General features: G+C 36.5%; 1 long non-coding RNA gene across 1 annotated transcript in view; it reads right to left on the bottom strand.

Annotated features, from left to right (window-relative positions):
• LOC309624587 overlaps nucleotides 1-15,568 on the bottom strand; it is a 438,712-nt gene that overhangs the window by 177,483 nt on the left and 245,661 nt on the right. The window contains exon 2 of the long non-coding RNA XR_014242037.1: nucleotides 9,285-9,449. This is a non-coding gene — a long non-coding RNA (uncharacterized lncRNA). The remainder of the gene's footprint in view (nucleotides 1-9,284; nucleotides 9,450-15,568) is intronic.

Below are 15,568 nucleotides of genomic sequence, written 5' to 3' on the forward strand. Positions count from 1 at the left end.
CCACTGAAAGATCACAAAGAAGTGAGAGAGAAAGTCAAGTAAATAATTGGTATAATATATAAAACAGAACACAGTGTCTGAAAAAGAGTATATTTGCAAGGAATATTTGTTTAATAAAATGAACAAATGTCTTAATTAATGAATAATTATAGTCGTTCACAGGAAGAAATATATTTTTACAGACGTCAGAATTGTCTATCTGATAAAGTTTTCTTGTAACATAATTCTGGGGCCCATTCTATAAAATGATGTTAAGGTTGATAATAGTGTTAATCTGATAGTGTTATCAACTAAGGTTGATAATAGTTGTTAGCCAGTAATCTTTTCATTGCAAGCAGCAGAAACTCTAGTTCAAAGAGGCTTTAACATGAAAAAAAATAGAGATTTTTAAAATGGGAAGACCAAGAGTGGATTTTTTGACTTCAGGTACAGCTGGATCCAGAGCACAAAGTTTTGTTGTTGTTGTTTTTTCCCAAAATTCTAGTTTTCCCATCTCTCTACTGCATTTCTCTATGCTTGCTCCATTCTCATTCAAGCTCTCTCCTCGTGATGACAAGAAGGCTGCCATTAGCTCCATTTACACATCCCATGCTACCCATAATTTTACCAGTAAAAAGAAAAGAGTACTTTTATGCCAATAGCTCGAGCAAAATTTCCCCCAGATGAGCTCTTATTGGTACCTAGTAACATGACTTAGGCCACACACCTGTCATTGAACCAATCACTGTGGCCAAGGACACAGCCTTAAGCCTGAAACATACCTATCCCTTGACTTGGAGCATGGCTAGCCACACCCAAACAACATGGACTGAGAATGGAGGCATAATAGTTCTCAAAGAAAAAATAAGGTGCTATAATCAGCATGTGAAATTTACTATGTAAAAATCTACAATAGATACCGTCAAACTGAAGTCCTTCTGGACGAACCAAGAGAAATGAGCTTTAAAGAAAAATTCATGTGAGAGTAAGTGTATTCATTATGGCATTCCTGGGTCAGAGGTGGGTATAAATACCTTTGGAGTTAAGAAGAAGGAGGAAGAGGAAGAGGGGGAAGAGGAGGAGAATGAGGAGGTGAAGGAGGAGGGAAAGGAGTGGGGAAGAGGAGGGGAGGAGACAACAACTATGCCAACAACGGTGCTAAAATAATTTTGAGATGTTAAGGTAAGAACATTCAGTTTGGGACACTTCTTGGCCGTCCTACACTGAAATAGGATAGAGGTTCATAGAATTTTAGGGTTAGAAGGTCCTTAAATACCACCTCATCTAAGTAACTGGGTTGCAAAGAAAGAAATAAAACATCTCAGGATTTGGCTCCTTCTACATGTCTATTTCCATCTCTCACCATTTAATCCATTGTTTTACTGTCTATCCCTGTATTGTCCAATGTGGTAGCCATTTGGCCACTGAGCACTTGAAATGTGGCTAGGTCAAATTGAGTTGTGCTCTAAGTATAAAATACACAGAGAAGTTCAAAGACAGTATGAAAAAATGAAGTAAAATGTTCCATTAATATTTTTATATTGATTAGTCATTGAAATGATATCTGGGATATATTGGGCTAAATGAAATATATTATTTAAATTAATTTGATCAATTTTTTAAACTTTTTTTAACATGACTACTATAAAATTTTAAATTATAAGTCATGTTTACTTATATAACTCATATTTGTGGTTCATGATAGGTTTTTGTGAGTCACCACTTTTCTATCTACACTTTTAGTGGCTACCACACATGTTGGATGTCAGGGATATTGAATAATATCCTCCAAACTGAAGGAACTATGAGACTGAAACACGAAACAGGCAACTCCATAAAATGCAATTATGAAGTTTATTGTGGGTACTTACTTACGGGCAGGATTGAGCAGACAGCAATCCAGAAGCATTTGCAGCTACATTCTGCACCCCTTAAAAGGGGTATAGGGGGATTTAAAGGGGCCAAACCTAAGAATAGAATCTGACTACCAAGTGAGAAAGACTTTCGCACCAATGGAAACCAGGGTTTTTTTCCTCCCGCCCCCTCCCAAGTGTCTCACGAACACTAACCATGTGTCAGCATAAGACATTCTTCCAGTGTTCAGTAAGTCAGACAGAGAAAGACAAATATCATATGATATTGCTTATATGTGGAATTTTTTAAATGGTACAAATAAACTTATCTTCAAAACAGAAAGAGTTACAGATGTAGAAAACAAATTTATGGTTGCCCAGGGGAAAAGGGGAAGTGGGGGGAGGGATAAATTGGGAGACTGGGATTGACATACACACACTGTTATATATAAAATAGATAACTAATAAGAACCTGCTGTATAGCACAGGGAACTCTACTCAGCACTCTGTAATGACCTATATGAGAAAAGAATCTAAAAAAGAGTGGACATGTGTATATGTATAACTGATTCACTTTGCTGTACAGCAGAAACTAACACAACATTGTAAATCAGCTATACTCCAATAAAAATAAAATAAAAATTTTAAAAAGGCATTCTTCCAGTTTTCATATCAGATGAAGGCAAGCGTAAAAGTCAATAAGGAACTTATCTGGCTTGGGCATATTCCTTGTGAGTAGACTAAAGTTCAGTCACGTAGAAGGGAGAGAGAGTAGGACTTTGGGACCAAGATGGAGCTGACAAAATGGAGTCAGTGTGATTCAGCTATACAAACATGCCCTCTTCTTTCTAATTTCTAATAGAAATGACTTTTTTTTTTTTAAGTTGGATTCTATTTCACTGTATTGCTAATTGTTCTCCTTTTAAGGCGTGTAAGTAGACTTCTTATTCCTTGGCTCAATGTTTACATCATCTGCCTCTCTATGATTCCATGTTCCTCTAAGGCATAGGGCAAATTCTTTGAGTGATGTCAATACCAGAGGTCTCAAATACTTGTCATAATTTAAAGCCCTAATTGTTTCTCTACAGCTTCTATAATGGTGCCACTTAGTATGGAATCTTCTTTCTGGGCCAAAGGGAGGGTAAATTTCATGCTCTCTCGTTTCAAGTAAGGTTGATATATTTTTTCTGTTTTCACCAGCTTTTTTGAACCCTTTTAGTTTCCTTCACTTTTAATTTTCAACTCCTCTCTTTCCATTAGAGTGCTTAAAACCCACTTTCACAACCCTGTGAGAATTTCCTTGAACCCCACCGAATCCTTGATAGTGTCCTCAGAATTGGAAAAGAGAGGCCCTGAAACAAATATTTTCAATCTATAGAAAAGATCATTTGATTTTTTTTTTCGTTTTGCTTTTGTTCGTGTAGATAAAATGAACCCTAATAATGGTACTCTAATCAGAGAATTTGATCTTCTGGCCCAGGTTAGATGCACGTAAACCCGACAGTCAGTTTGGTTTAATGAAAAAGGAACGTGTTTCTCTGAGTGGAAGGAAAAGGAGGAAATCGCAGACAGAAGGGAGATAAAGAGTGGTACATGGTATTAAGGGACTGGAAAGCTTATGTTTAGTTTTGGAAACTTCATTTCTTCAATGAATGATAGAGAGCCTAATACCTGCAAAATACTACCAAGAAAAGTTTTCACTCTCTTAAATTGTACCACGTAGTGTTTGAGAAATTAAACTCTGTATTGGTTAGTTTGTTATAGCTAGTAACAACCAGCTATAACTAGCTAGTTTGTTATGGCTAGTATTAGTTTGTTACAGTTGGCTTGTTACAGTACTATTAGTTTGTTACAGCTAGTTTGTTACAACTAAACCAGAGTAGTTAGTTTGTTATTACTGTAAGAACTCCAACATTTCATTGCCTATTCACAAGAAAAGTTTATTCCTAGCTCACTAAAATCGAAAATCAGTGTTCCTAATCTGTAGGAAGTTCTCTTCCACGTGGAGAATCAGAGATCTGGACTCCTTCCCTCCTGAGCAATACTGCTCACCATTTATGGACTAGAAAATAATCACACTGTCACACTTGCAGCAAGAGGGGCTGGGAAATGTAGTCCAGGAAAAACAAACAAACAAAAAAGAAAAACAACTTTGGTGAATAGTTGGGAAGTCTCTGATACCAGCTTTGAACTGAATCCTGATTTGAATCCTGGCCCCATAACTGACTAACTTTGTGGTCAGGGACAAGTAACCTGAATGAGGAATATAATATCTCTCTATGCTTGGTTGTGAGGATAAGTGATGTAAAAATCATAACAAACTTCCAACATTTCTTAAGTGCCAGATAACACCCCAGGTTTTTTCCACATTATTTTATATAATTTTCAGAATCCACCTATAAAGTAGCAACTATTATTATCATCTCTCTTTTATAGACTGAAGTAATAGTAGATGAAGTAAAATTATAACCAACAACTGTTCATGTCCCCCTGTATCCACATTCTTACAACGTGATTTTCCAGTAACTCACATCAAAAGATAGAATCCCTACTCCACGAATCTGATCTGATCTTGTGACTTTCTTCTGCCAACAGAATGTGGCAAAAGTGACACTACCAACTTGGAGCCTAGATTACTAGCTTTTTTGGACCTCCACAACCACCATGTGGACAAGTCCAGGCTTACGTGGTAGAAGGTGAGAAAACATGTGCCAAAGATCTTTCTTGGGTGAAGCACATCTAGACTGATCCATCCTCCCAGCTGACTCACCAGCTCACAGACATATGAGCTAGCCAAAACAAAAACAGCCTAACCTGGCCCAGACCAGAAGAACCACCTTGTCAAACCATAGACTCATGAGTTTAATAAATTCTATTTTAATCTACTTTGGTGTGGTTTGTTATACAGCATTATTTGTGGTAACAAGTAGCTGAGACAGAAGTTCCAAGATGTCGCATTACCAGCTTTAGGTCACATATCCAGTAAACAATAGAGCAGGAGTGAAACCATAATCTATGGAATCTAAAACTTATGTCATCAGAAAGAACACAAATGTACTTCCCTGGTGGTGTAGTGGTTAAGAATCTGTCTGCCAATGCAGGGGACACAGGATCAATCCCTGGTCCAGGAAGATCCCACATGCAACGGAGCAGTTAAGCCTGTGTGCCACAACGACTGAGCCTGCTCTCTAGAGCCCACGAGCCACAACTATTGAGCACACGTACCAAAACTACTGAAGCCCACGTGCCTAGTCTGTGCTCTGCAACTAGAGAAGCCACTGCAATGAGAAGCCAGAGCATTGCAACAAAGAGTAGTCCACACTCGCTGCAACTAGAGAAAGCCCGCATGCAGCAACAAAGACCCAACACAGCCAAAAATTAATTAATTAATTAATTAATTTTTAAAAAAGATAAATAACAAATGTTGGCGAGGATGTGGAAAAAAGAGAACCCTCCTATATGCACTCCAATGTTCACAGCAGCATGGTTTACATTTGCTAAGACATGGAAGCAACCTAAGTGTCCATCAATAGATGGGTGAACAAAGAAGGTGTGGTACAGCCAACATCATTCTCAATGGTGAAAAACTGAAACTATTTCCACTAAGATTAGGAACAAGACAAGGTTGCTCACTCTCACTGCTATTATTCAACATAGTTTTGGAAGTTTTAGCCACAGCAATCAGAGAAGAAAAAGAAATAAAAGGAACCCAAATTGGAAAAGAGGAAGTAAAACTGTCATTGTTTGCAGATGACAGGATAGTATACATAGAGAATCCTAAAGATGCTACCAGAAAACTACTAGAGCTAATCAATGAATTTGTAAAGTAGCAGGATACAAAATTAATGCAAAGAAATCTCTTGCATTCTTACACATTAATGATGACAAATCTGAAAGAGAAATCAAGGAAACACTCCCATTTACCATTGCAACAAAAAGAATAAAATACCTAGGAATAAACCTACCTAAGGAGACAAAAGACCTGTATGCAGAAAACTATAAGACAGTGATGAAAGAAATGAAAGATGATACAAACAGATGGAGAGATATGCCATGTTCTTGGATTGGAAGAATCAACATTGTGAAAATGACTATATTACGCAAAGCAATCTACAGATTCAATGCAATCCCTATCAAATTACCAAGGGCATTTTTCACAGAACTAGAAGAAAAATTTCACAATTTGTACAGAAACACAAAAGACCCCGAATAGCCAAAGTAATCTTGAGAAAGAAAAATGGAGCTGAAGGAATCAGGCTCCCAGACTTCAGACTATACTACAAAGCTACCGTAATCAAGACAGTATGGTAGTGGCACAAAATCAGAAATATACATCAATGGAACAGGATAGAAAGCCCAGAGATAAACCCACGCACCTATGGTTACCTTATTTTTAATAAAGGAGGCAAGAATATATAATGGAGAAAAGACAGCCTCTTCAATAAGTGGTGCTGGGAAAACTGGACAGCTACATGTAAAACAATGACATTAGAACACTCCCTAATACCATACACAAAAATAAACTGAAAATGGATTAAAGACCTAAATATAAGGCCAGACATGATACAACTCTTAGAGGAAAACATAGGCAGAACACTCTAGGACATAAATCCCAGCAAGATCCTTTTTGACCCAACTCCTAGAAAAATGGAAATAAAAACAAAAACAAACAAATGGGACCTAATGAAACTTAAAAGCTTTTCACAGCAAAGGAAACCATACACAAGATGAAAAGACAACCCTCAGAATGGAAGAAAATACTTGCAAGTGAAGCAACTGACAAAGGATTAATCTCCAAAATTTACAAGCAGCTCATGCAGCTCAATATCAACAAAACAAACAACCCAATCCAAAAATGGGCAGAAGACCTAAATAGACATTTCTCCAAAGATATACAGATTGCCAACAAACACATAAAATAATGCTCAATGTCACTAATCATTAGAGAAATGCAAATCAAAACTACAATGAGGTATCACTTCACACCAGTTAGAATGGCCATCAACAAAAAATCTACAAACAATAAATGCTGGAGAGGGTGTGGGGAAAAGGGAACCCTCTTGCACTCTTGGTGGGAATGTAAATTGATACAGCCACTATGGAGAACAGTATGGAGGTTCCTTACAAAACTAAAAATAGAACTACTATCGGACCCAGCAATCCCAATACTGGGCATACACCTTGAGAAAACCATAATTCAAATAGAGTCATGTACCACAATGTTGATTGCAGCTCTATTTACAATAGCCAGGACATGGAATCAACCTAAGTGTCCATCGACAGATGAATGGATAAAGAAGATGTGGCACATATATACAATGGAATATTACTCCGCCATTAAAAGAAATGAAATTGAGTTATTTGTAGTGAAGTGGGTGGACCTAGAGTCTGTCATACAGAGTGAAGTAAGTCAGAAAGAGAAAAACAAATACTGTATGCTAACACATATATATGGAATCTAAAAAAGAAAAAAAGAAAATGGTTCTGAAGAACCTAGGGGCAGGACAGGAATAAAGACGCAGACATAGAGAATGGACTTGAGGACACAGGGAGGGGGAAAGGTAAGCTGGGACGAGGTGAGAGGGTGGCATGGACTTATATGTAGTACCAAATGTAAAATAGATAGCTAGTGGGAAGCAGCTGCATAGCATAGGGAGATCAGCTCAGTGCTTTGTCACCGCCTAGAGGGGTGCGATAGGGAGGGTGGGAGGGAGACTCAAGATGGAGGAGATATGGGGATATATGTATATGTATAGCTGATTCACTTTGTTATAAAGCAAAAACTAACACACCATTGTAAAGCAATTATACTCCAATAAAGATGTTAAAAAAAAAAAAGACGGTGTGGTATATATATACAATGATATACTACTCCGCCATAAAAAATAATGAAATAATGCTATCTGCAGCAACATGGATGGACTTGGAGGGCATTATGCTAAGTGAAATAAATGGGAGAAAGACAAATACTGTATGATAGCACATGTGGAATGTAAAAACAACAAACTAGTGAATATAACAACAATTACAAAAAAAAGCAGACTCACAGATATAGAGAGCAATCTAGTGGTTACCAGTGTGGAGAGGGAAGGGGGAAGGAGCCATAAGAGGTAGGGGATTAAGAGGTACAAACCATTATGTATGAAATAAGCTACAAGGATACATTGTACAACACAGGGGATAAGGCCAATATTTTATAATAACAATAAATGGAGTATAACCTTTAAAAATTTTGAATCACTATATTGCACACCTGTAACTTACATAATATTTTACATGAACTATACTTCAATAAAAAAAAGTAAATGCATTTATCCAGAATAAATAAATAAATAAATAAATGAAACCTATGTCTTCAGCTACAATATGCTAAGATAATTATCTCATCAAATTTTCTGATGTGCTCAACTAATAAAAGCCATTAATACTCTGCTCTTTATTAAACTCTAAAATCCAAGGCAAACTAGTGTTTGCCTTGTCGATGTTAGTTGCTCACAACTCTTTCTCCAATACTAGCACTCTGCCTCACATGCAATGTCTTCAGTAAATACTTTTTGAATGAATTACTAAAAGTTTGCTACTCAGATAAATCAGCAATAAGCCCACCCTCAAGGAGCTGAGTCTAAAAGAGAAGATTAAACACAGACATAAATAATGGCAATATAAAATGAAAAGGGTTATGTGCGACAGGCAGAGAGTCAATAGAGCATTCTAGGAATTCAGAGGTGGAGAAATTTCTTACTGCAAGGGAGGTAGTAAACTATTTCACTGAGATGATGATATTTGCTTTTATCTTCAGCGAATGGACTTTAAACATACAAAGATTATCAACACGCATTCCAGCCATGGGGACATCAAGAACAACCCATGGTAGTAAGAAACAATAACATGAACACAAGGAAACAGTGAATGGTTTCTACTGGGTGAAAAATAAATTAAGTCTACTTCATGAGTCAACGACTTCATGCAATCAAATCCCTTCACCCTGACTCAAAGACTCTGACGATTGGCTGCATCTGCTTCTAACTCCTATCACTTAATTCACCTATTTCTTATTCATTCAGTGATTTTTACTTTTATCCATTTATTCATTTTTTTAAAAAAATCATTATTTATCTAAGAACACAGCTAGGCACCATTTCCAAAGATTAGAAAGGAAAATGAGTTTCACCCACGTCTTTCAGAATAGAATAGAAGACTTTGAAAGGCAACGACCACTTGTACTCTTCTCTTTCATTTCTCAAAGCACCTGTCACAAAATGATGCTCAAATGCAAGCTGGACACACAAATACACAAAAATAATAGCTGGTTTTAAATTAATTTAAAAGTTGATTAAGAGAAAAATGGCCCTTTTTTCAACAAGGTGCTCACTTAATGTTCACTATTGGTTACTTTTACAAAGCTCAATTGTATTTATTACATAAGTCTACATATTAATGGGAATCACTTACTGTCCTGGGCATCAGGCTTGGCAAGTTGTCTAAGATACGATCCTTGCCTTGAAGGAGCACAGAGACTTAAAAGCCAGGGACTAGTCCAGCGTCTGAGGATCCAATGGTGAATGAGACAGAGAAAGTCCTTATTCTCAGAGAGTTTCCAGACCAGAAAGGGGATACCTACAACAAAGAAAAATACTATTACAAAACTTTAAGATAATTCCAAAAAGTGATATATGCTACAAGATAATAAAGCAATGTAATATAACAGAAAGCTATTGAGTCTAACTTCTTTAAATAGGGGCTCAGGAAAGACTTTCTGAAGAACTGCCATTTAAGCTGACAATCTGAGGACAGGGTGTTCTAGGCAGTGTGAGTGGCAATTCAAAGGCCTTATGTTTACCTCACACCGGTCAGAATGGCCATCATTAAAAAGTCTGCAAATAACAAATGCTGGAGAGGGTATGAAGAAAAGGGAACCCTCTTACACTGTTGGTGGAAAGGTAAATTGGTACAACCACTATGGAGAACAGTATGGAGGTTTCTTCAAAAATTAATAATAGTGTTATCATATGATTCAGTAATCCCACTCCTGAGCATATATCTGGAGAAAACTCTAACTCAAAAAGATACATGTAACACAATGTTCATAGCAACACTTTTCACACTAGCCAAGACATGGAAGCAACCTAAGTGTTCATTGACAGATCAATGGATAAATAAGATGTGGTATATGTATACAATGAAATACTACTAAGCCATAAAAAAGAATGAAATAATGTCAACTGCAGCAACATGGATGGACCTAGAGATTATCACACTAAGTGAAGTAAGTCAGGAAGAGAAAGACAAATATCATATGATATCACTTATATGTGGAATCTAAAATATAACACAAATGAACATATCTATGAAACAGAAACAGACTCAAAGACTTAGAAAATAAACTTATGGTTACCAAAGGGCGGGGAGAGTGGAGGGATAAAGTAGGAGTTGGGATTAAGAGATACAAAAACAACAAGGTCCTACTGTATAACACAAGGAATTATATTCAGTATCTTGTAATAAACTATAATGGAAAAGAATCTGAAAAAGAATAGATATATATAAATCAATTTGCTGTACACCAGAAACTGACAAAACATCGTAAATCAAGTATACTTCAATAAACACAAAACAAAACATAGGCCTAAAGTTTAGAATAAACTAGCTTATACATCACATATATCACTATTTAAAGTGAGGTAAGTAACTTAAGACAACTTAGAAAGAGATACTGGCACACTAAACAGTCAGTGTTTAAAGTTCAAAGCTAGGCAAAAAGCCGCCCCCCAAAAATCCAAAAAAGCTAGGCACAGACTCCACTGAGACAATCTCACTCTTTCAGAGTGAGGACGCATGTATAGGCTGCGAGTTTGCCTGATCTGTTAACCACAAATTATCCCTGGCTGTCAACCATGAATTGGAGGCCACCCCTAACTGCCTTGGCTTCCTCTCTCACTATCTGTTATGCTGTCAAGTTCTTGGCACCCTTGGATGCCTGTGCTAAAATGCAATTTTGGGGGTTTTTCTGTCTTGTTTGTTTGTTTAAAAACTTTATTGGAGTATAATTGTTTTACAATGGTGTGTTAGTTTCTGCTTTATAACAAACTGAATCAGCTATACATATACATATATCCCCATGCCTCCTCCCTCTTGCGTCTCCCTCCCACCCCTCTAGGTGGTCACAAAGCACCGAGCTGATCTCCCTGCGCTATGCGGCTGTTCCCCACTAGCTATCTATTTTACATTTGGTAGTGTATATATGTCCATGCCAATCTTTCACTTCATCCCAGGTTACCATTCCCCCTCCCTATGTCCTCAAGTCTATTCTCTATGTCTGTGTCTTTATTCCTGTCCTACCCCTAGGTTCTTCAGAAGCTTTTTTTTTTTTTTTTTTTAGATTCCATATATATGTTAGCATACAGTATTTGTTTTTCTCTTTCTGACTTACTTCACTCTGTATGACAGACTCTAGGTCCATCCACCTCACTACAAATAACTCAATTTCATTTCTCTTAATGGCTGAGTAATATTCCATTGTATATATGGGTCACATCTTCTTTATCCATTCATCTGTTGATGGACACATAGGTTGATTCCATGTCCTGGATATTGTAAATAGAGCTGCAATGAACATTCTGGTAAATGACTCTATTTGAACTCTGGTTTTCTCAGGGTGTATGCCCAGTAGTGTGATTTCTGGGTCCTATGGTAGTTCTATTTTTAGTTTTGTAAGGAACCTCCATACTGTTCTCCATAGTGGCTGTATCAATTTACATTCCCACCAACAGTGCAAGAGGATTCCCTTTTCTCCACACCCTCTCCAGGATTTATGTTTGTAGATTATTTGATGATGGTCATTCTGACTGGTGTGAGGTCATACCTCATTGCAGTTTTGACTTGCATTTCTCTAATGATTAGTGATGTTGAGCATTCTTTCATGTGTTTGTTGGCAATCTGTATATCTTATTTGGAGAAATGTCTATTTAGGTCTTCTGCCCATTTTTGGATTGGGTTGTTTGATTTTTTTGATATTGAGCTGCATGGGCTGCTTGTAAATCTTGGAGATTAATCCTTTGTCAGTTGCTTCATTTCCAAATATTTTCTCCCATTCTGAGGGTTGTCTTTTTGTCTTGTTTATGGTTTCCTTTGCTGTGCAAAAGCTTTTAAGTTTCATTAGGTCCCATTTGTTTATTTTTGTTTTTATTTCCATTTCTCTAGGAGCTGGGTCAAAAAGGATCTTGCTGTGATTTACGTCCTAGAGTGTTCTGCCTATGTTTTACTCTAAGAGTTTTATAGTGTCTGGCCTTACATTTAGGTTTTTAATCCATTTTGAGTTTATTTTTGTGTATGGTGTTAGGAAGTGTTCTAATTTCATTCTTTTACATGTAGCTGTCCAGTTTTCCCAGCACCAATTATTGAAGAGGCTGTCTTTTCTCCATTGTATATTCTTGCCTCCTTTATCAAAAATAAGGTGACCATAGGTATATGGGTTTATCTCTGGGCTTTCTATCCTGTTCCATTGGTCTATATTTCTGTTTTTGTGCCTGTACCATACTGTCTTGATTACTGTAGCTCTGTAGCATAGTCTGAAATCCAGGATACTGATTCCACCAGGTCCGTTTTTCTTCCTTAAGATTGCTTTGGCTATTCGGGGTCTATTGTTTCCATACAAATTGTGAAATTTTTTGTTCTACTTCTGTGAAAAATGCCATTGGTAGTTTGTTATGGATTGCATTGAATCTGTAGATTGTGTTGGGTAGTATAGTCATTTTCACTATATTGATTCTTTCAATCCAAGAGCATGGTATATCTCTCCATCTGTTTGTATAATCTTTCATTTCTTTCATCAGTGCCTTATACTTTTCTGCATCCAGGACTCTTGTTTCCTTAGGTAGGTTTATTCCTAGGTATTTTATTCCTTTTGTTGCAGTGGTAAATAGGAGTGTTTCCTTGATTTCTCTTTCAGATTTTTCATCATTAGTGTATAGGAATGCAACACATTTCTGTCCGTTAATTTTGTATACTGCTACTTTACCAAATTCATTGATTATCTCTAGTAGTTTTCTGGTAGCATCTTTAGGATTCTCTATGTATAGTATCACATCATCTGCAAACAGTGACAGCTTTACGTTTGTTTTCCAATTTGAATTCCTTTTATTTCTTTTTCTTCTCTGATTTCTGTGTCTAAAACTTCCAAAACTATGTTGAATAATAGTGGTGAGAGTGGAAAACCTTGCCTTGTTCCTGATTTCAGAGGAAATGGTTTCAGATTTTAACCATTGAGAATGATGCTAGCTGTGGGTTTGTGATATATAGCCTTTATTATGTTGAGGTAATTTCCCTCTATGTCTACTTTCTGGAGGGTATTTTATCATAAATGGGTGTTGAATTTTGTCGAAAGCTTTTTCTGCATCTGTTCAGATGATCACATGGTTTTTCTCCTTCAATTTGTTAATACGGTTCATCACATTGATTGATTTACTAATATTGAAGAATCCTTGCATTCCTGGGATAAAACCCACTTGATTATGGTGTATGTTCCTTTTAATGTGCTGTTGGATTCTGTTGGCGAGTATTATGTTGATGATTTTTGCATCTATGTTCATCAGTGATATTGGCCTGTAGTTTTCTTTCTTTGTGAGATCTTTGTCTGGTTTTCATATGAGGGTGATGGTGGCCTCGTAGAATGAGTTTGGGAGTGTTCCTCCCTCTGCTATATTTTGGAAGCATTCGAGAAGGATAGCTGTTATCTCTTCTCTAAATGTTTGATAGAATTCGCCTGTGAAGCCATCTGGTACTGGGCTTTTGTTTGTTGAAAGATTTTTAATCACAGTCTCAATTTCAGTGCTTGTGACTGGTCTGTTTATATTTTCTACTTCTTCCTGGTTCAGTCTTGGAAGGTTGTACTTTTCTAAGAATTTGTCCATTTCTTCCAGGTTGTCCATTTTATTGGCATATAGTTGTTTGTAGTCATCGCTGATAGTCCTTTGTATTACTGAAGTGTTAGTTGTTATTTTTCCTTTTTCATTTCTAATTCTATTGATTTGAGTCTTCCCCCTTTTTTTCTTGATGAGTCTGGCTAATGGTTTATCAATTTTGTTTATCTTCTCAAAGAACCAGCTTTTAGTTTTATTGATCTTTGCTATCATTTCCTTCATTTTTTTTTTCCCATTTATTTCTCATCTGATCCTTATGATTACTTTCCTTCTGCTAACTTTGGGGTTTCTTTGTTCTTCTTTCCCTAATTGCTTTAGGTGTAAGGTTAGCTTGTTTATTTGAGGTGTTTCTTGCTTCTTGAGGTAGGACTGTATTGCTATAAACTTCCCTCTTAAAACTGCTTTTGCTGCATCCCATAAGTTTTGTGTCATCACGTTTTCATTTTCATTTGTTTCTAGGTATTTTTTGATTTCTTCTTTGATTTCTTTAGTAATCTCTTGGTTATTTAGTAGTGTATTGTTTAGCCTCCATGTGTTTGTATTTTTTACAGATTTTTTCCTGTAGTTGATATCTAGTCTCATAGTGTGGTCGGAAAAGATACGTGATACGATTTCAATTTTCTTAAATTTACCAAGGCTTGATTTGTGACCCAAGATATGATCTATCCTGGAGAATGTTCCATGAGCACTTGAGAAGAAAGTGTATTCTGTTGGTTTTGGATGGAATTCCCTATAAATATCAGTTAAGTCCATCTTTTTTAATATATCATTTAAAGCTTGTGTTTCCTTATTTATTTTCATTTTGGATGATCTCTCCATTGGTGAAAGTAGGGTGTTAAAGTCCCCAACTATTATTTTGTTACTGTCAATTTCCATTTTTATGGCTGTTAGCATTTGCCTTATGTATTGAGGTGCTCCTGTGTTGGGTGCATAAATATTTACAATTGTTATATCTTTTTCTTGGATTGATCCCTTGATCATTATGTAGTGGCTTTTTCTGTCTCTTGTAATAGTCTTTATTTTAAAATCTATTTTGTCTGATATGAGAATTGCTACTCCAGCTTTCTTTTGATTTCATTTGCATGGAATATCTTTTTCCATCTGCTCACTTTCAGTCTGTATGTGTCCCTAGGTCTGAAATGAATCTCTTGTAGACAGCATATGTACAGGTCTCATTTTTGTTTCCATTCAGCCAGTCTATGTCTTTTGGTTGGAGCATTTAATCCATTTACATTTAAGGTAATTATCAATATGTATGTTCCTATTACCATTTTCTTAAATGTTTTGGGTTTGTTATTGTAGGTCTTTTCCTTCTCTTGTGTTTCCTGCCTAGAGAAATTCCTTTAGCATTTGTTGTAAAGCTGTTGTGGTGGTGCTGAATTGTCTTAGGTTTTGCTTGTCTGTAAAGCTTTTAATTTCTTTGTCAAATCTGAATGAGATCCTTGCTGGGTAGAGTACTCTTGGTTGTAGGTTTTTCCCTTTCATCACTTTAAATATGTCCTGCTACTGCCTTCTGGCTTGCAGAGTTTCTGCTGAAAGATCAGCTCTTAACCTTATGTGGATTCCCTTGTATGTTATATGTTGTTTTTCCCTTGCTGCTTTTAATATTTTTTCTTTGTATTTAATTTTTGATAGTTTGATTAATATGTGTCTTGGTATGTTTCTCCTTGGATTTATCCTGTATGGGAGGGACTCTCTGTGCCTCCTGGACTTGATTGACTATGTCCTTTCCCATATTAGGGAAGTGTTTAACTATAATCTCTTCAAATATTTTCTCAGTCCCTTTCTTTTCCTCTTCTTCTTCTGGGACCCCTATAA

Source organism: Balaenoptera borealis (genome assembly GCF_965194805.1).
Source record: "Balaenoptera borealis genome assembly, chromosome: 2".
NCBI classification, from domain to species: Eukaryota; Metazoa; Chordata; class Mammalia; order Artiodactyla; family Balaenopteridae; genus Balaenoptera; species Balaenoptera borealis.